The 21,279-nt window shown below is 39.3% G+C and overlaps 1 protein-coding gene and 1 pseudogene across 5 annotated transcripts in view; one reads left to right on the top strand and one right to left on the bottom strand.

Annotated features, from left to right (window-relative positions):
• MAPKAP1 (MAPK associated protein 1) overlaps nt 1-21,279 on the top strand; it is a 304,461-nt gene that overhangs the window by 107,484 nt on the left and 175,698 nt on the right. The window lies entirely within an intron of this gene.
• LOC142458048 (cysteine-rich protein 1 pseudogene) lies at nt 9,956-10,285 on the bottom strand (annotated as a pseudogene).

Consider the following 21,279-nt stretch of genomic DNA (forward strand, 5'->3'; position numbering starts at 1 on the left):
TAGTGTTCGAAAGTAATACTGGATTTTGAGTTCAAGATAATATGATAGTACATTTTGAGCTAAGGAGAGCCTGATTGACTTAGCACCCTGCTTAGTCCTCAGTCAGAGAACTAGAGCCAACTCTCCCTCACCCCTGGGACAGTGGACCTTGCCTGGAAACCTCATCTGTTTGTAGCTGGAGGTTGCACTTTAGCAGCCCCATTTTTCCTTTGTTGTTCTATTGTTTCCTTTAGGGTGAAGGAGAGCATCTTTTCTGAGCAGCTGGAGTCACATTCCAGCTGATTGCAGCACCTGTGAAGGCGGGCACCTCTGCCTCTGGGCCTCAAGGTGGGACGCCAGCCGTGGAGCCTATGACCATGAGCTCCAAAGCGCAGAGACATGGCCGTGCGGCACCGCTTCTACCCTTCCCTGAGCTTTGGATGGCAGTATTGCCAGTGAATGCAAAGTGTCTGTTTTAGACTAATCAGAGGGATGATTTGTGAAACAGTGGCTATTTATTTAATTAATCACCAGCACAAAGCCATAAAGCCCATATTTTAAAAATCCCTCTTAGTTTGCCATGTGGCTAATAGATTGGGGCACATTAAAAAGTGACATGGTGATGTATTAAAAATGCTCCACCTAAGGTTCCTTCAGGAAAGAACATAAACTGCTTTCAGATGCTGAAGCATAACCTGCCAGGATTTGACCTCTCACTTGTTAATATTTGTAAGGGCATTTGTCTTCTGAATAGTGTCTTTTTTAGGACATTTTGTGTTGGAATATTTTAAAATATAAAAATGTCAAATAAATTAAAAATTACAATTAAAGTTAATTTTGTTATAATTTCTCATAACAAAGAATCATATTTTTCCCATTAAATTATGCACTGTTTATAAGAATAGCAATGCCTCTTTTAAAAAATATTTTATTAGGGGCTTATAAAACTCTTATCACAATCCATACATATACATACATCAATTGTATAAAGCACATCTGTACATTCTTTGGCAATGCCTCTTATTATATAGATTATTCTTCTCCATTTATAGTAAGGGAGTCATTTAATTAAACAAATAATAAATGCTAAAACATTTTTGTTGCAGCTGTCAGAATTTCGTTTTGTTCTGCTCTTGTATTATTTTTTATTAAATAGAAACAAGGATAATCGCTATACTTGCACAGTCTCAGTTCAGGTAAATTGTCATTTCTGGAGAATAAGAATGAAAATCAGATTGACTTGTTCAAGAGATGACACTGGCATTACAGATGAGAAGTAATGGATTAGATTGTGACAAATGATAGTTTTTTTTATACTCAAAAACTTCTAGTTGGTTTTCAGTATACGTAATATGTATGCGCAAGCCATTTGTATCTTGTATTTTGATAGTATTTGCAGCTCAAGTTGGTATGTATGTGATTCACTCTGTCTTTACGTGCACACACACGTATATATATTGAAAATGGTTAATATTCCTGATCAGCAACCAGAAATATTTTCAAAAATAGTTTTGATTATGTCTGAAATTGTATTGCTCAGGTGGATGCTTGTAAGGATATTATCCAGCATTTAGGATTCTGTTTCTCTGCTGTGTTGTATAATTACCTCCTCTGTTAGAGGGGGAGCTGGAATAAAACATGAGTATGTTAATGCAGCCTGGAGCTGATGCGGTAGTGATGATTACAATGCAGATAAAGCATTTCTCATAACTGCTGTTGCCTACTGGAGCCTTTGAAACATCTGGACCTTTAATTGAAAAATAGTGTGGTGCCGTGCAAGGCAGACATGCTAAGTGAAGTCACTAACTTAGAATACAAAAGTATAATTGATAAAGTGTTTTATTTATATTGTATTTAAATATTCATACTTTGTTATGGTGTGTATAATAAGAAATTATTGGGTTAAATTTTCATGAACATAGATAGTCTATATGAGATAAATTATATGAAAATGTTAGCAGAATTTTACATTGGAACCAGAAAACAGTTTGGTCCCGAAGGGTGTGTACTTCTGCATCTATTGGGGACTTTAGGGGAACCAAATAGGTTAATCTATATGATCTTGGCATCACATTTTAAAGGAGTTAACCATCAGTTGATCATATCATTGCATTTCATCCTTGCTAATGTTACATCTTACTTAGCTTTTTAAAAATGTTTCTTCTTATCTTAGTGATCTAATGCTACTAAAGCAGAAATACTTTAACAAAGAGAAATTCATTTTCTCATTGGGAGGCTTGAATCCAGGGTGCCTGCTCTTTGGGAAGACTTTCTGTTGGTTCTGGATGAAGACCCTTGTCTCTTATGAGCTTCTGTTCCTGGGCTGTGGTGTTAATCTTTCTTTATCTATCTCTGCTTGCTAGCTTGCTTGTTTGGTCTCTTTTTTTCTCAAAAGAGATTGACTCAAAGCACACCCTACATAATCCCATCTCATTACCATAACAGCCCATTCCCAAATGGGATCTTAACCACAGGCATCTCTCAGCTGCCATCCAGCTGATTCTGATTTACTGACCCTATAGGACAGCATAGGACTGTCTGTGGGTTTCTGAGACTGCAACTCTTGTTGAGAATATTTTTGGGTGACAAATTTAATTCTATAACGTATACTTTGGTTCCTCAAATTCATGTCCTTCCTACAAAGGGCGCTCTCGACCATTTACCTACCCATCAAGTCATCCTAAAAGCCTTGCATCAATTTCAAGTTCAGAATATTCGCTTCTGAAACATCTAAATCAAATATGGGTTATACTTTTGGCAGATTCTGCCTGGGGGTTAAATTCATCTTCATCTGGAAACCTGTAAAATTTAGAATACAAGTTATCTGCTTCCAAAGTACAGTGGTAGAACTGGTACTTGGTAGCATTTTAATTGCAAATAGGAGGAATTTGAAGGAAAGAAAGGATAATAGGCATCAATCAGGTCTAAAAACCAGTAAGACAATTTACATAAATTCTTCCCCCCCCAAAATCCCCCACCCCCCCATATTGTTAGTACATAATTCAGACATCTTACTGTTCAGTAAGGCTTGAAAACTGCCTGCTGTTCTCGGAGACCTTCTGGGTAATAGCTCAGACCCTGGGTGTTAGCCATGCCCTCTGGATTCTTATGTGAGGCCAGACCCCTCAGGCCCAATAGGACCCATTCTTCTGCCCTTTGAGCATAGATGCCCAGCCTTCTCAGCATTGGGTGGTAGTTCCATTACCCTGAGATACCTTAATGGCAGCTCAATGTTCTAGAACCAAGTTTGAAAGCTAGGAGGCCATGGCCTAACCCTTTGAGATAAGAGCTTGAATTCCCACCCTTTGAAATGGAGAAGGCCCAGTATCCCATGCTCCTTCCAATAATAATTTTAAAAAGCTCACTGTCCTCCAGTCTCTTCTGACTCATCTCCATGCTGTTTGAGGAATAGTTCTGTTATTCTCTTGGAGGGCCACAAATGTATCGCCTTTGGTCTCTTCCTGCCTGTAGAATACCAAGAGAGAGACAACCCTCTTTCTTTTCTTTCTTCTCTCTAGAACCATCAGTTACAGGCTTAATTTCTTTAACAAATTATTGTATAGTTATATCCTAGGATGCATGTTCTTAGTTTGTACAACAAAATTTTCCAAATTTCTCTTTTCCTTCTGCACAGATCATTTGTCTCTTTCAGAAATCAGAGGGCCTTCTTTAAGATCTTGCTTAGAAATTTAGCCAGCTATCTAAGTTCATTGCTTACAAGTTCTAACTTCCAACAAACATCTGAACATAATATAGACAAGTTCTTTGCACTGCATTTTCCAATCATAGGTTCTAATCTTTTTTATTTTGTTTTAAACTTCACTAGAAACACATTTAACTACTACATTTCAATATTCTGTTGCTATTGCCATATATATTTTCTAATAAAGACAGTCTTTTTAACTTTTCCCACTTTCTTCTGTGACTTTGATGTCCATAACTACCAACAGGTCTTTCACCATTCACTCACTTACTGCCCTTGAGTCTAACTCTGCAGGAATAGAAAGCCTTGTCTTTCTCTCAAAGAGCAGCTGGTGGTTTTGTACTGCTGACCTTGTGGATCGCAGCCCAATGCATAAGGCATAACCACTATGCCTCCAGGGCTCCTTTTACTACTAGGAACCTCAAAACTCATCTAGCCTTTACCCACTACCTAATCAGCTTCCACATTTTAGGTATCAGAGCAGTACCCCAACTCCTTGGTACCAAATTCTGTCTTAGTGGTCTAGTGCAGCTATGACAGAATTACCACAAGCCCTTTGACAAATAGAAGTTTATTTTCTCAGTTTGGGAGACCAGAGTCTGAAATTAGGGTGTATTCCCAAGAGGAAGACTTTCTGTCTCTGTTGCCCCTGGAAGAAAGTCTTTGTCTATTTTAAGCTTCTGCCCTGGGTGATCTCTATGTAGCTTGGTATTAATTTTCCTCCATATCTGTTTGCTAGCCTGCTTGTTTGATCTCTTTTATACTTCAAAAGAGATTGACTGAAAAAAAACACCCTATGCTGTCCCATCACATTAGCATAACAAAGACATCCCATTCCCAAATGGGCTTCTAACCAAAAGCATAGAGATTAGGATTTACAACACATATTTTGGGGGGACAAAAATCAATCTGTGGCACTTGGCATAATGGTAAATGATTCTAATGGCAGCATTATCACCCAATAAACCAATGACTTCCCCACCTCTGGGGCAGCTTATCTGAGTCTGCCTAGGAGAGCAGAAGAGCTGGTGAAGGGCGTGCAATTAACCTTTGTCCTGCATTCCCAGCAGGGAAACTGACCTAGCAGCCTTCCAAGGAAATCCAATTTAATTTAAAATGGATTTGAAAAGACAAATTAGCCATATCTATTTTAATAAGATAAAACCCCCTACTCGCCCTGTGTCTGGTATAGTTAGGACCTCAGAGGAGATTGGACTGACTCAGACTCAGTACAAACACTTGGGAATTAATGCTAGGGCACTGAAGGGAAACCCCGAAGACCCTGGTACCCAAGTGACACATCAACTTCTGCCAGCGAGCAGGTCTCGTGCTGCCCGTTTCCACAGGGAATCCAAGTGTGAGATGGGCCTTTGTCTCATCCAGACCTTTTGCTTGTGCTAGAGCCTTGTGCCATGTTGATGACATATGCAGCTTGCCTGTCTCTAAGGACTGAATTGTAGTTATTTTCGACTTTGTCATTTTAAAAGTACATTTCAGTACAGCCAGGTGAGTAGTCAGATTCAGAAATAGTTACACCTCAAAGTGACAGATGAAACTCTTAATTCAAGAGTAAATATTCTCTAGGGCTTGTAAATGGGTACTTGACCCTAGCTCTTTTAAAAACAAACAAACAAACAAACAAACAAACTCAGTCAGTGGTCTCTGCTGAGAATGGGCTGAGAGTAGTGATTATGAGGGCGGTACAGGTCTGTGTAACATTTTGTATTGTTATACAGAAGATCACTATGACTTAGAACCAACTTAACTTCAACTAACACCAGCCACTTATTCTTCAAGGGGCTCATACACACACACACACACACATTTTGTATTGTTATACAGAAGATCACTATGGCTTAGAACCAACTTAACATCAACTAACACCAGCCACTTATTCTTCAAGGGGCTCATAGACAGACACACACACACACACACACGGACTGACACATAGTAAGGCTTGATTGAGTCCCTGTGTGCACAACAGTAAGGAAATCTGTAACAGTTTACCTATACACAAGAGGTGACTGCTCCTGGAAGGTGCTCTATCAGACCAGTAACCCTCTCCCCGTCCTGCGTGTCCCCCCCCCTTTGAATTTGAGTATTTTTCTTTCACTTGAATGGGAACTTTCTGTGGCTCTTATTTCTCCAAAATACAGACCTAGGAGTAATTTTTCTGGCTTATGTAATATTTCTGTCTAGTTTTTAAAGGAAGCACAGTATTTGCCACCATGGTTGTACCATTTCATTGCTCCCACCACCTGTGCATGAGTTCCAATCTCCCTACAGCCTCACCAACCCTTTTTTGTTTTCCAGTATCCTTGATCAGTGCCATTAATGCTTCGGTGAAAGTGCTTGGGTTTTAGTGTTGAGGAGCCCTGACTCCCTACCCTGAGGATTTCGGAGCAGCCTACCTCGTGAATTGTTAATTTCCCCACTCATTCCTCAGCTCTAAAAGGAGTGAGGAATTCTCACAGGGTGACCAGTGAGCATATTAAATGCAATAATTCCTGAAAAGCATTTGGGCCCAGGGCCTGAAACTCACCCCCATCCAGTCAGTACTGACTCATCGTGACCCTGTAGACTGGGTAGCGCTGCCCCTGGGAGTTCCCCGGACCAGCAAGCCCCGTCTTTCTCCCTCGGAGTGGCTGGTAGCTTTCCAACTGTGAACCTTACAGATCTCAGTCCAACTCATAATCATTACATCAGCAGGGCTCTCTGGGCCCTGGGAGGTACCTGGTAAGTGGCAGTCAATGGTAGTCAGCAGTGGAGCTGCCCATGGTGGACAGAGCTGAGGTGCAAAGTCACACAAAGGGCCACGTGCAGAGGAATGTGCCAACATACCCAGCTGGGACCTTGTGCTCTCTGTACCTGCCCTCGCCAACCATGAAGACTGTTTAAATCCTGTCAGCTCTTTAATTCATATTGCTATGCTGATTACCTAAATGAGTAGTATTAAACTAGCAGTGTTAAAAAAATTTTTTTTAAAGTACCCAATAGTGACAATTTTTGTTATCCATTGGATCCTGGTACCTGCTCAGTAAAGAAGGTTTTCTGCCATTTAGTACTTTCCTTTTATTGTACCCAAGAAATTTGATATTCACACTTTTTGAACTGCTTCTCAATTATAAATTTTGATTATAATTAGAAAAGATTCTTCCCAGCAAGAAGTGTTGCTTTAGATTATGAATTAGTTTTTTGTTTCCTTGTTGCTGTTGAATACAAACTTTCTCAATTGCATCTTGTAGTTTTTATAGTTTAAAAATGAACAAAGGGGCAACCTTCTCTATCACCAGAGGTATAGGTTCTTAGTGTACTTTTCCTATGGAGAATAACATGTAACCCAGGTATTTCACATGAGCATTTTGAGAATGAAAGGATAGTGTAGTGGGAGAAATGTTAAAGCTATTTATTTCCATTTTCTCTGGTGTCTTTACATTGTTTGTTAAGAGGTACTTGTCGGGGACTTGAATTAATTATAATTACTGAGGAGACATTCACTGACTGAGCAAATAAAGCAGTAAGCCCAATTGTGCCAAGGCCATCTAATTAAATTCTAACTTTGGATAAGCTGGATGTGTACGAAAGATTAATTTTAAGAGGTTTTTATGTCTTACTAAATAATGATTCAGTAAAATTTTTGAATTATATAATTAGGGACCATTGAGTCTTAAAAGTAATAAAACACTTAGTTGTGAACCTACCACAGTGTAGAAATTTGTGGTCCTCTTTTTTTTCTCTTGTTCCTAATTAAGGACACAGTATCATTTTTAAGGTGCATATTGGCATTTTAATATTTCATAATATTTAACCAAAATCCCTACAAGAAATGAATGATACATATACCTGAATTGTTCTATCCACATACAATTTTACATTCTCAAAATATTTCACTACCTCTGGAATTAAAGTGTCCTTGTGATAGTTAAAGGTTAGAGGGTTGTACCAAATTTTCTGTATAATTTAGGAGAGTGTTAATGGCTATACTGTAACCTTTTCTAGAGATACATCATCCAGTAATGGAGCCAAGTATACATTCTCCATTGAGTTTTAATTTTAAAATTTGATATTAAATCTTAAAGAGGCTCATTATATTATGATAATTGATAGAGTTTAAAACATGTAACTCTTCTTTATGGTTAGAAAAACCCTATTTTCACTTTTAAAGCATATTGATTTTATTATAGAAATGATTTAATAATGAAGAGGTTCCTAAACTTATGCTAGGTGATGGACTTAGTTCATGCAAATTGCCTTTCTGTGATCATTGTAGAAGCCATTGTTTGTATAATAAATGCAAAGTGCTGTGTATCATTAAAGATCAAAAGAATCCCACAATGGCTATATGTAAATTCAGAATGGACACTTTACAGTGTATTATGCTTTAAAAATAAGCGGGTTTATAACTCTGTGTCAGGATCTGGTATAACAGTCCCCAGCCTGGACTAGAAGAGAATGCTTTGTACCTCTTCTCTCAATGAGAGAGACCTATCCCTATTGCCTCTGCTTCTCGGCCTTATGTTGGTTTAACATTTTGTCTAAAAATTTGCCCACTGTGAATAACAACTTAACAAGCACTACTAAGGAGTAATTGGTATTAATATAACAGTGGTAACAGTTGGCAAGTCACAGAACATCTTAATATATTTGCTTTATGTTCACTATTATGCTTTGGAGATAAATGGTTTCCTTTCTATTGTATGGCACAGAAAAGTGACTTTCAGAGAGGTGATGGATTTGTCCAAAGTTGCACAGCTCCAGATTGGTAGAGTTATTATCCAGGTCAGGTCTTTTGACTCTACAAAGAAGGGCCAGGCAACTATAAACCCATAATGTTAAAAACTTAAAATGTCAAGAACCACGTTCTGAACTTAAGACATTGAGGTGGTCATTGTTCCTGACTCACGAAAGGCAGGGTTTTGGCCTGCCTTCGTACTTGCTCCCCATGATTGATAAAATCTCTGACCTATACTCGAACATGAATAATTGCTGATTTCAGTGTTACATAGAAACAGAGACTTACGTAAGCCAGTCATGCAGACTTCAGGCGATAGCACTCAGGTTGGTAAACCAATAGTGCTGGTGATTTTATTTTCTCCCGAAGAAGACTTTTGAATCAAAATGTGAATGATTTCTTTTAAGTAGAGAAAATCTTTCCTGAGAGTAACAAGACCCTTCCCTATTTTAGGTTTACATTTGATACAGATGTTAAAGAAAGACAAATTAGAAAAATCACTAACTTAAGAAAAAAACTAATGTAAATGGTGTGTGTATTTTGGTGTGTGTGTGCTGTGTTCTGAAAAGGATTATAATGTGGCTCATTCCTGAATCATGAAGGGGTGTCCACGTAAATGCAAACCCTCAGCAACAGGAAGGAATGGATGGCTGTGGCAGTGGAGGTATATTTTGTTCCATATTGCCTTGGAGGTAGAACTAAGATCAGTGGATCAGTGGATAAAATCTGCCGGGAGATTGCACCTCAATTGATTTATCTACTGATCAATTGAATGAAAAGTGGTTTAGCTATCAAAACTGTCTGCCCAAAGACTTGGCGTCCGAAAGTGGTATTTAGGAGAGGTTAGAAGATAAACATTTGTTGACAAGATTCTGAAAGGGGTCACCCTTCAGTTTGCTTACAGTTTTAAAAATCTATGAATGGCAGTAATTTGGGTTTTTTTGTTTTGTTTTTAATAAATGTGACTTTGGTAAAACTATGAAAAAAGGGAACATAACCAATAGTTTGGAGCATTCACTATCTTGGGCACAAGAGTATATACTAGTTTCATTCTGTTGTACGTAGATGGCACTTAGCAACAACAGGCACAATGATAAGTATCAGTGATAATCCTCAAAATAACTTTGATTAATCACATTTTATAGACGAGGAAATTGAGATTCAGAGAAGTTAAATAAACTGTTAAAGGACAGACACTAATGTGGCATTGCTAAGAATGGAACCCATGTTTGTGTGACTCCACGTCATGTGTTTTTAACGGCCACACTGTACTACCTCACTAGTTCCTATTAATATACCCAGATCTGAACTTGACCTTGTTAAACAAAGAGTGACAGTAGACATTCTTTTATTTATTTATTTATTTCTGAGTGTTTGAAGTTTATTGAGGGTATCCAGGGCTACAGAGGAGTTTCAGGTGCTGGGGAACAAGAACCAGTGTCTGCCCGGAAGGGCAACAACAAAGCAGGGTGGCCAGCCAACAGAGGGTAGGGTCTGCAGAGAGGATGGAGAAGTATGGGCTAACTCCCTCCAGACCCAAGGGATGTCCAGCTTGGGAAGGGGGCCGCTGGGCTGGGTAGGCTGGTACTTGGGTTTACTTGAAAGTGTGGCTCTCAGCTCCTCCCCGTCCAAAACCTTTGGGTCCGAACATGGCTGCATAGCAGGGGTGGTTGTAGTAAGGCTTGCCCTCATGCTCTGTGTGACTCCCGGAGGTCAGCGTCTTCCCACATTTCTCACACTTGAGGCAGGGTCGGTGCCAGTTCTTCCCCAGGGAGGTCACCCGCTCAGCGAAGTACACCTCCTTGCTGCACTTGGGGCACTTGGGCATGACGTTGCTGGTCTAGGATGCAGGCGGACTGATGGAAGACGGCACAGATCGACAGTAGACATTCTTAATAATAAAAGCTTAATGGAACCAAGGTTGGTGATTCAAGAAGATTAATGAGATTTTGTCAATTTTATTTTAAGCTTGTCGGAAAATACAGTGTCCAGTGACAAACTGTAAAAATGTTTCGACAATTAAAAAAATTTTTTTTGGACAAATTAACTTGGCTACAGGTGCCAGATCAGGAAAATGTTAATTTAATAGCCTTTAAGCCTTCCAGATTTATTGAGGGTTAAGACAGCACCACAAAGTCAAACCCCTAGCTTTGAATGGATTTGTCATAGAATTTTATACACAATCTAGTCATATAAAATCTAATTTATATAAAATCTAATCAATGTTGCCATGTTGAATGTAAAAAGTGAATTCTGAGCCTATAAAGCCAACATTTTGTTGGGATGTGGGGGGAAAAAGGCCAGCCCCCCACAACTAATCACGTATTCAATATGCACATAAGCACATTTATATGGTTAAGATACATAAAAATTATAATAAAGTCATAGAGAGTATGAGAGATAGAAGAGAGATTAAAATAAAGAAGTCAGATACGTTTCATGGTAGCATGCTCACTTCCTGGATAGCCATGATCTTACCAAACAGGTTCATGCACAGTGTGGGCCGAGGTGGGGTGGAGCGGAGACCCCGTTTATTACTAACCAAGGCTTATATCTACGTAGTGGGGCCGTGATTAGAGGTAACCACACGTCACAGGAAGGGGCAGTACAATAAGAAGGCACATCATAGGAAGGGGATGTACAATAGGCATAAGTGTGACAGGAAGAGGATGCGCTAGGGCTGTGCACATAGGAAGGGGAGGGACTAGAGGTATACATGTGACAAGATGGGCGGACCCTAGATTCATGATGGTGGCCTAACTTTGGTCACCCTTGCTGCTCTAGATGGCTGATAACCCTTAGGGAGAATAACCCCTGATCTACTTCTGTTGATCTCCAAGTGTATAGTTATTTACCATGTGTAGCAAGCAGCTAAATTTGGCATATATTTGGGGGAGACAAGTGGGGAGAAACCTTTCTGTTTCCCACATTGGGAGGAAAACCCCATCCCCATCTCTTACCTTTTCCCCTTTAGACCCAATTTAATTCTCATAGTCAGTGAAACCTGGTTTAGACCTGATTAGACCAACTTTTGTTGCAAATCATTCCTTCTGATCAAATGACATCTATTCATCATGGAACCCCTGTTCCAAGTCTGCATACAATGTTCTTAAGTACTAAACTGCTGGGCAAATATAGCTGCTTTGGCTCCTTGTGAGGGAGTTGGGGAGGGAAGTTCTGGTGGAATGAAACTGCAGCCATTCCTGTAAGACAGTTCTTTTGTTTTTAACTTCTGAAGGTTACAAAGAATTCTTTGATCAATTTGCATCATCACATTGTCTAGATACATGGATATATTTGTTTCTGCGTTAAAATTGCATATAATGATCTGCGTGTGCAGTTGTGACTATGGAATAGTGTTGCCTGCTTTTTTTCTCTAGTAGAAGCAGAACTGTCTCTCCATTCTCTGTCTTAACCTTGACAGAGAAATTGAACACATGGCAACAGATTTGAGATGTGATATTCAGTTTATTATTGACAAATCTTGATGCTAAGTAGTGTGCTAGCTGAACCTTCAGCCTTTTAAGCCTTAGTTCAGAAAATTCATTCTGTGAGCTAATTCATTTGTTTCTTGAATCGTGCTTATTTTGAACTGAGTACCACCCATTGTTCTTCCTGCTTCCCATATTTGGGGAACTATCTGGTGCATACATTTGAAATGAATTTTATGATGGACAGCAAATTGTACATTATTCTAAATAATTGAGTAGGAGAGAAATCAAATGTGCATATAATGTTTTAACTCATCATATTTTCAAATTCTATGTATGTCTATGTATTTTAACTCTATACCTATCACATTCACTATTTAAAATTATTATATTAAAGTTTTAAGGATTCATTTTAGAGGGGTGCAGTGATTTAAACATTGGGCCTGCTAACTGTGATGTTGGTGGTTTGAGCAGCTTTGTGGAAGGGAGTTGGAAGTGCCCACTTCTCTCAAGATTACAGCTGTGACAATCCTATGGAGCTGTCCTACTTTGTCCTATAGCGTGGCTATGAGTCCTAATCAAGTTGATGGCAATAAATTTGTTATTTTATGAGCTCTTATGAATTGGATGATCTATGGTTCATAAAGATAATTTTCAAAAAACTTCATATCCTTTGACCCGATAATCTTCTAGACATAGGTATACCAACATTCCTAGGAAAAAGATGTTTATCAGAATATTACTTGTAATAGTAAAATCCTGAAAACAACTTCAAAGATGTGCCATTTGAGTTGAAGGACAATAAGAGCTACATTTCTTTATCATTCACTGTGTGCCACCCCTTTAATATACTTCTTCTTTTTTTTTAATATACTTTTTATGTCCTCTTGCAAGTGAGGAAATAGAGATCCTGAAAGGTGAAGTTAACTTGTTTGAAATCTACATTATAGAAGCTCAGGAAGTGGCAGAACCAGGATTCAAACCTAGGTCAGACTAACACCAAGTATTTGCTCTTAACATTATTCATACTTCTAACAATGATACCTGGAGATCAGATCATGAATATGGAGTTGGAATGCTAACCTTAGAGAGCTGTGAGTTGATGACTGCTTGGTTAGTGATGTGAGAAAAATCACATTGGTGGCAGCGAGAGGAAAGAGATTGAAAAAGGAGGGTTTTAGAAAGGAGATAGGTGCAATCATCATGCTGAGAGGTTACATGAGCAGTGGTTCTCAGCCTTCCTAATGCTGCAACCCTTTCATACAGTTCCTCATGTGGTGGTGACCCCCTCACCCATAACATTATTTGCACTGCTACTTCATCACTGTCATTTTGCTATTGTCATGAATCAGGTGACCCTGGTTGAGAACCGCTGACACAGAGGGTGAGGCAGAAAGAGGAGTTCAAGTTCCAGTTTTTGCTCATAGAATGGATAATAAAAGCCTTAACTGCCCTTCAGCAGACTCAGTTTGGTGAGGCTCTGCACATTCACTTAGCTTTAGCATCAGGTTTCTGCATGTTTCAATAGGTGTTTATTGACAATAGATGTTTGTTGAATGGATGGGTGACTGAGAAGGATGAGCTAAACCATTGTCTCTTGTGCTTATGTTTCCCTTCACTGTACTCTAATGCTTCCATTTCCTAATCCTCTATTTTACAACAGGGAAATAGCCATGCCATGAAACTGTAGGGTGTGATCTTTGTTTATGGCAAGTTGCTTTTTAATGGTTAGACGTTAGGTCTTTGGATTATTGCTTGCCTTGATGTATGATGAATACTTTTAATCCTTTGGGCACCTATATTTTTATGTAAGTTAATTACTTTCTATTACGTCGATGGTTTGTTTTATGTTTTAGATGATTCCTACTAAATATTGCATCACAGGGACTATTAGATAGAGCTAACTGTCACCACCTTGAGTTTGTTTGTTGTTTCTTTTTTCCCCAGAGGAGGCTCCTTACTAAAAAAATGTATAATTTCAGGGTTTGTACACAGCACTTTTATTTTTTTGTCATCAGTGCCTGAAAATGGGATTAGGGGATTGAAAAGATACAGTGCTTCACTCATTGAATACATATTTACCCTGTCATTTCTCAGAGTTTTCAAAACACTTGCTATGATATTTTACTATAAAATGAAGATGATAAAAAAAATAAAGAGGATAAAGGGATTCAGAGAGAATGCTGTATAACTATCCTGCCCTAATTTCCTAAGCAGTGGTGATTGCCCTATAACCAACTGATTGTGGCAAAGTTGGGAAGAAACCTCTAGTAATTCTCTCTTTTAAAAAAATCATTTATTGGGCGGTCATACAACTCATCACTATCCATACATACATCCGTTGTGTAAAGCGCATTTGTACATTTGTTGCCATCATCATTCTCAAAACATTTGCTTTCTACTTGAGCCCTTAATAGCCACTGCTCGTTTTCCCCCTCCCTCTCACTCTCCTCTACCTCATGAACCCTTCATAATTCATAAGTTATTATTATTTTGTCATATGATACACTGTCCGATGTCTTCCCCCTGCCCTCTTCTCAACTGTCCACCCCCCAGGGAGGAGGCTATACGTAAATTCTTGTAATCATTTCTCCCTTTCTAACCCACCCTCCCTCCACCCACCAGGCATCCCCACTCTCAACACTAGTCCTGAAGGAGTCATCTGTCCTGGATTCCCTCTGTTTCCAGTTGCTATCTGTACCAATGTACATCCTCTGGTCTAGCCAGATTTGTAAGGTAGAATTGGGATCATGATAGTGGGGGTGGGGGGAGGAAGTATTTAAGAACTAGAGCAAAGTTATATGTTTCATTGTTAGCAATTCTCTTTAAGCAGCTCCACAGAGCTAGTTCTTTCTGTGGGAGTCTGTTTTAGGCAGACATCTCAGTGTGTGAGGAAAAAAGAACAGCGCTTCTAAACGGTTTGAACTGATTCAGTCATGGCCAGTGACATGAACATAGAATGTACCCTCAATTTTAAAATTTTGGATAAAGCAGAATGATCATCGGAATAAAAAAGGTTATGGCTTGAAGCCCTGGAATGGGAAACTTGGAAGGGGGATACTGAGCCTTTTGAGGAGCCCAATATGTAGGAGACTGGATGATTGGCAGGACTATAGAGAATAACACACATTCAAAACAACGCAGTTGAGTGTCATCTTTAAGCAGAACATTATTGTTTCCAACTCTGACATTCAAGAGATCTGGTTGCTGTGCAATGTGCACTACTGCCTTTTTCTAAAACGGAGATTAAGTTTCTAGCAGGACTTCAACCTGTAATATTCTCCATTCCTGTTATTGTTCTAGTTTTGTTTCATTAGCCATGACTGAACCTGGCAGAAGTGATTCAGAACCCTGGAAAAGAAGAGGAAGAATAACGATTTTCAAGCACTGGAGAGTAGGAATTGATTACATTTAGAATAATTTTGGAGAAACACCAAACCAAGCTCACTGCTATTGGGGTAAAGACATTGATATTTAAAATAAGGGATGTAGAGTCAGAAAAACATGGGTTTGAGTCCTGGTTCTTCACTTATGGAATTTTGTGCATGTAACTCTATGAACTTCTATCTTTGACCACCATGTGACTATATAACACACAAGTTATAGTAATGGATGAGATTTAAAATCTTAAGCTCTTTCTAAAACACTATTCTGCATTTTAAGGCACTTTGCAGTTTATGTAGCATATTTACATTTGTCATCTCATTGAATCGTTGTGTCTTGAGATTCTAATATCATTGTAGTCTTTTAGCTCCAGTTCTTTGGAACAACAAGTAGGAAAAAACGAAAGTACAAAAGGAGAACAACGAGAGGCACCTGATCAGGTTGAGAAGGAAGATGGTAAACCCATTGCAGACAGACAGCCACTTTAAATTTTTTGTTGGTATCCAAAATGAGTTTATTAGAATGGCTTCCTACACATCGTGGCTCAGGGCCTTTTAGTGCTGCTTCCGTCTGAAGGAGCATGCTTCTGCAAGCCTTGCTTTTCCTCCCTTGGCTGACAGAGGACAATAGAACAGTCAATACACAAAACTACTGTTTGTGCATGGCTGAAGACAGTGGTGATTATATAGCAGCCTGGGCATTTGACATCCCTGAAGTAGGAATTGGGGCTCTGCACCAGACGCTTCTTGGGTTTTCTCTTCCTCTTAGGCAGAGGGATGAAGGAACCCTTTGCAAGTGACATGATCTTCTGGGGAGGCCCTCAACAACAGAAAACCACTGTTTTAATTTTCAATATTTTCTGATTTCTTTTTTATTGAGATTTTTCTCTGCCTTACTTTGTTTTATTTTCTTTTAACAATTTATTAGGGGCTCATACAACTCTTATCACAGTCCATACATATACATACATCAATTGTATAAAGCACATCTGTACATTCTTTGCCCTAATCATTTTTGTTCTCCTCTTTTCTTTTTTTACATTTTATTAGGGACTCATACAACTCTTATCACAATCCGTACATATACATACATCAATTGTATAAAGTACATCCATACATTCCCTGCCCCAATCATTCTTTTTTTTTTTTAATTTTAACAATTTATTGGGGCTCATACAATTCTTTTCACAGTTCATATATATACATACATCAATTGTATAAAGCACATCTGTACAGTCTTTGCCCTATTCATTTTTTTCTCTTTTCTTCTTTTACATTTTATTAGGGACTCAAACAACTCTTACCACAATCCATACATATACATACATCAATTGTATAAAGCACATCCATACATTCCCTGCCACAATCATTCTCAAGGCATTTGCTCTCCACTTAAGCCCCTTGCATCAGGTCCTCTTTTTTTTCCCCTACTCCCTCCCCCTTCCTCCCTCCCTCATATGCCCTTGGTAATTTATACATCGTTGTTTTGTCATATCTTGCCCTATCCGGAGTCTCCCTTCCCCCCTTCTCTGCTGTCCCTCTCCCAGGGAAGAGGTCACATGTGGATCCTTGTAATCAGTTCCCCCTTTCCAACCCACTCACCCTCCACTCTCCCAGCATCGTCCCTCACACCCTTGGTCCTGAAGGTATCATCCACCCTGGATTCCCTGTACCTCCAACCCTCATAAGCACCAGTGTACAGCCTCTGTCCTATCCAGCCCTGTAAGGTAGAATTCGGATCATGGTAGTTGGGGGGAGGAAGCATCCAGGATCCGGGGGAAAGCTGTGTTCTTCATCGATACTACCTCACACCCTAATTAACCCATCTCCTCTCCTAAACCCCTCTATGAGGGGATCTCCATTGGTCGACACTTGGGCCTTGGGTCTCCACTCTGCACTTCCCCCTTCATTTAATATGATATATATACATATATATACATACATATATACATATACACATATATACACATACATACACACACTTATATCTTTTTTTTTTTTTTTGCATGATGCCTTATACCTGGTCCCTTGGGCACCTCGTGATCGCACTGGCCGGTGTGCTTCTTCCATGTGGGCTTATTTGCTTCTGAGCTAGATGGCCGCTTGTTCACCTTCAAGCCTTTAAGACCCCAGACACTATCTCTTTTGATAGCCGGGCACCATCAGCTTTCTTCACCACATTTGCTTATGCACCCATTTGTCTTCAGCGATCCTATCATGGAGGTGTGCAGTCAATGATATGATTTTTTGTTCTTTGATGCCTGGTAACTGATCCCTTTGGGACCACTCGCTCACTCAGGCTGGTGTGTTCTTCCATGTGGACTTTGTTGCTTCTGAGCTAGATGGCCGCTTGTTTATCTTCAAGCCTTTAAGACCCCAGTCACTATCCCTTTTGATAGCCGGGCACCATCAGCTTTCTTCACCACATTTACTTGTTCACCCACTTTGGCTCCAGCCGTTGTGTCGGGAGAGTGAGCATCATAGAGTTCCAGTTTAATAAAAGAAGGTATTCATGCATAGAGGGAGTGTTTGAGTAGAGGCCCAAGGTCCTTCCGCCACCTTAATACTTGACCTATAAATATAGACACATAGATCTATTTCCCCATCCTCCTATATATATTTGCATGTACATGTCTTTGTCTAGACCTCCATGAATGCCCTTTGACTCCTAGCTCTTTCCTCCATCTCCCTTGACTTTCCTCCTGCCCTACTACCATGCTTCATCGCCACCTGGGCTAGAGTATACCTCTTCTCTAAGCAACCTTACCCTTGATCATTTCCCACCATGCCTGCCACTCCCACTTCTCTGCCATTTGGGGTCCCATGTTTTTCCCTTGTCCCTGGGTTTGTTAACACCACTTCCTTACCCCCCCCTACCCCCCACCCCAAGTCCCCCCAAAACTGTCGGTCCCGTTGTTTTTCCTCCAGATAGTTCATCCAGCCTGTCCTATTCAGACAGACCTGTGGAGTCACTAACATGCATGAAAACTAGACAGCATTTGCTCTCCACTTAAGCCCTTTGCATCAGGTCCTCTTTTTTCCCCCCTCCTTCCCCTCTACCCCCTCCCTCATGTGCCCTTGGTAATTTATACATTGTTATTTTGTCATATCTTGCCCTATCCAGAGTCTCCCCTCCCCCCTTTCTCTGCTGTCCCTCTCCAAGGGGAGAGGTCACATGTGGATCTTTGTAATCAGTTCCCCCTTTCCAACCCACTCACCCTATACTCTCCCAGCATCGCCCCTCACACCCTTGGTCCTGAAGGTATCATCCACCCTGGATTTCTTGTACCTCCACCCCTCATATGTACCAGTGTACAGCCTCTTCCCTATCCAGCCCTGCAAGGTAGAATTCGGATCATGGGAGTTAGGGGGAGGAAGCATCCAGGATCTGGGGGAAAGCTGTGTTCTTCATCGGTACTACCTCGCACCCTAATTAACCCTTCTCCTCTCCTAAACCCCTCTATGAGGGGATCTCCATTGGCCGACACTTGGGCCTTGGGTCTCCACTCTGCACTTCCCCCTTCATTCAATATAGTATGTGTGTGTATATATATATATGCATATATATACACATATACACAATGAGTAACAAAGTGTTTGGACTTTATCAGGCGAGCAAGGGGTTAAAATTAAAACAGTGGGGTACTGCCCACTGTTTTAATTTTAACCCCTTGCTCGCCTGATAAAGTCCAAACACTTTGTTACTCATTGTAATTATTATTTCCAAGGTGAGAGATGTGTATGGATGTGTGTATGCAGTAAAGGGAGAGAGTATTTCATGTAAGAAAATTGTTTTCTCTTTTTGCACTGTAACTTTGAAGAAATAATGTGGAAGCCATATGTGACCTCCTTCAGCTACAGAAAGGGGAAAGAAATTCAATTGCAAATCTGCCCAAGGATAACTCCTATGGATCAATATGGAATTTAAAAGAGTGAAACTTGGTAGTGTTTTTGAGTCGGGATCTACTAGATGGAGTGAGTTTAGTGTTTTTGAGAGACAAAGATAAATGGAATGGATTTGAAATAGATATTTGAACTTTTTAAAAAACAGATAAATTCCATCTTTTCAACGATTTCAAAGTGTGCAATTTCGTGGCTTTTAGTTTGTTTATGATATTGCACAAAGTGACCACTGTTTAATTCCTTAACATTTCCATCACCACCAAAAAAATCCCATACCTGTCAAACCTCCCCTCTTTCACCATTCCTGACAGTCATTAAACTACTTTCTCTTTCCCTGAATTTTCCTATTCTTGACATTTCATATAATAAAATCATACAGTCTATTGCTTTATGTGCCTGGCCTTGTAGCATAGTGTTTTCACATCTCAGCTCTGTTGTACCTTGTATCAATACTTCATTCTTTTCCATGGCTAAATAATATTTTATTGTATGGATTTTATTTACCCATTCATGTTGGTGGAGATTTATGTGTTTTTCTCCTTTTTAGTAATGTGAGGAACACTGCGATGAACATTTGTGTGCAAGCTTTTGTTTGATCATGTGTTTGAGTCACTTGGCAAAACTGTAAATGGAATGGCTAGTTCACATAGTGTTCTCTGTGTTTATTTTTTCGAGGAAATGTTGAACAGTTTTCTATGACCATACAATTTTACACTAGCAATGTATATAGACCCCAGTTTTTCAACATGTTTGACAACCTGGCTATTTTCAGTTTGTGAAAAAAAATTATAGCTATCCTAGGAGCTGCAGAGTTTTAATATTGATTTATTTTTCCCTAATGATGGTTTTGATTAACTTTTCTTTTTTTTAATTTATTTAATTTTTAAAAATTTTATTTAATAATACATGCATCATTCCATAGTTCAGTCACGCCAGGCAGTATTATACTGCAATCAGTTGCTACCACAATCAATTTCCAAACATTCTTTTTCTGTTTTGACTGTTTAAGTCACGTTTATCCCTTTGATCTATACTCATCTCTGCAATGCACTCTGTTTAGTAACCATTTCCTTCCATCCCTCAATCTTTCCTCTCATCCCTCAATTATGGATAGAGGGAGATCACCAGAGGCTTATTGCCTATGTAGATCCCACAAATGTATCTTGGGCTCCCGCTGTCTTCCATAGCCTTCTGCAAACTGAATTCTCACAATTTGGGCTCTGATACTAATCCCTTCTTTGACTTCAGATCATATAATTTACAATCCTTAACTGACTGATGATGGTGTGCTTCTTCCCATGTAGATGCATATCTTTTCATAAGCTTATTGGCCATTTGTATACCTTCCTTGGAGAAATATTTCTCTAAATCCTTTGCCCATTTAAAAATTGGGTTGTCTCTTTATCGTTGAGTTGTAAGAGTTCTTTGCATATCCTGGATAAAGATTTTTTTTTCAAATATATGATCTCAAATATTTTTTCTTATTCCGTGTGTTGTCATTTTACTTTTTTGATAGTATTATTTGACATACAAAAATTTTGATGAAATTCAGCATATGTAATTTTGAGTCAATTTTTGTGCGAGGTAGGGACCTGAAGTATATTTTGTACATGTGACTATCAGGCTTTCTAGTCTTAGGAAGATTTACAATCCCCAAACTCACAGGGAGTCATTCGATTCTGTCCTATCTTGTTGTTGCGAGTCAGAATCGACTTAATGGCAGTTTGGATTTTGCTTTTGGCAGTGCATGAACAAAGAATGGCAGCTGAAGTTCAAGAGGAGCTCATGGCTGTGGGGATTTTGAGGGGGAAACAAAAGTATGCAGTGGTTATCCTGGATGGATTTGGGAAGTGGTTGGGCAAGGAGATATACTGGTAGTAGACATACTATAATAGTGTTGAATGTCTATTTGGAATTCGTCATCATGAGTTTAAAGTAAAATCAATTTGTGCACTTAAAACATATTTTTTCTGGCAATTTTTAGCTAGGGAATGCAGAGAGTTGGGTTTTTACCAAAATTGGGGGTCTGTCAGTACAAGGGAGGGAGAAAAATAGTATTTGCAAAGGTATAATTATAGTGATGGAATATGGAATCTGGGAAGTTGAGTAGGGAGTAAGAAAGATTAATTGATAAGAAAAAAGTTGGAA

Source organism: Tenrec ecaudatus, chromosome 10, assembly GCF_050624435.1.
Source record: "Tenrec ecaudatus isolate mTenEca1 chromosome 10, mTenEca1.hap1, whole genome shotgun sequence".
In the NCBI taxonomy this organism is placed as follows: Eukaryota; Metazoa; Chordata; class Mammalia; order Afrosoricida; family Tenrecidae; genus Tenrec; species Tenrec ecaudatus.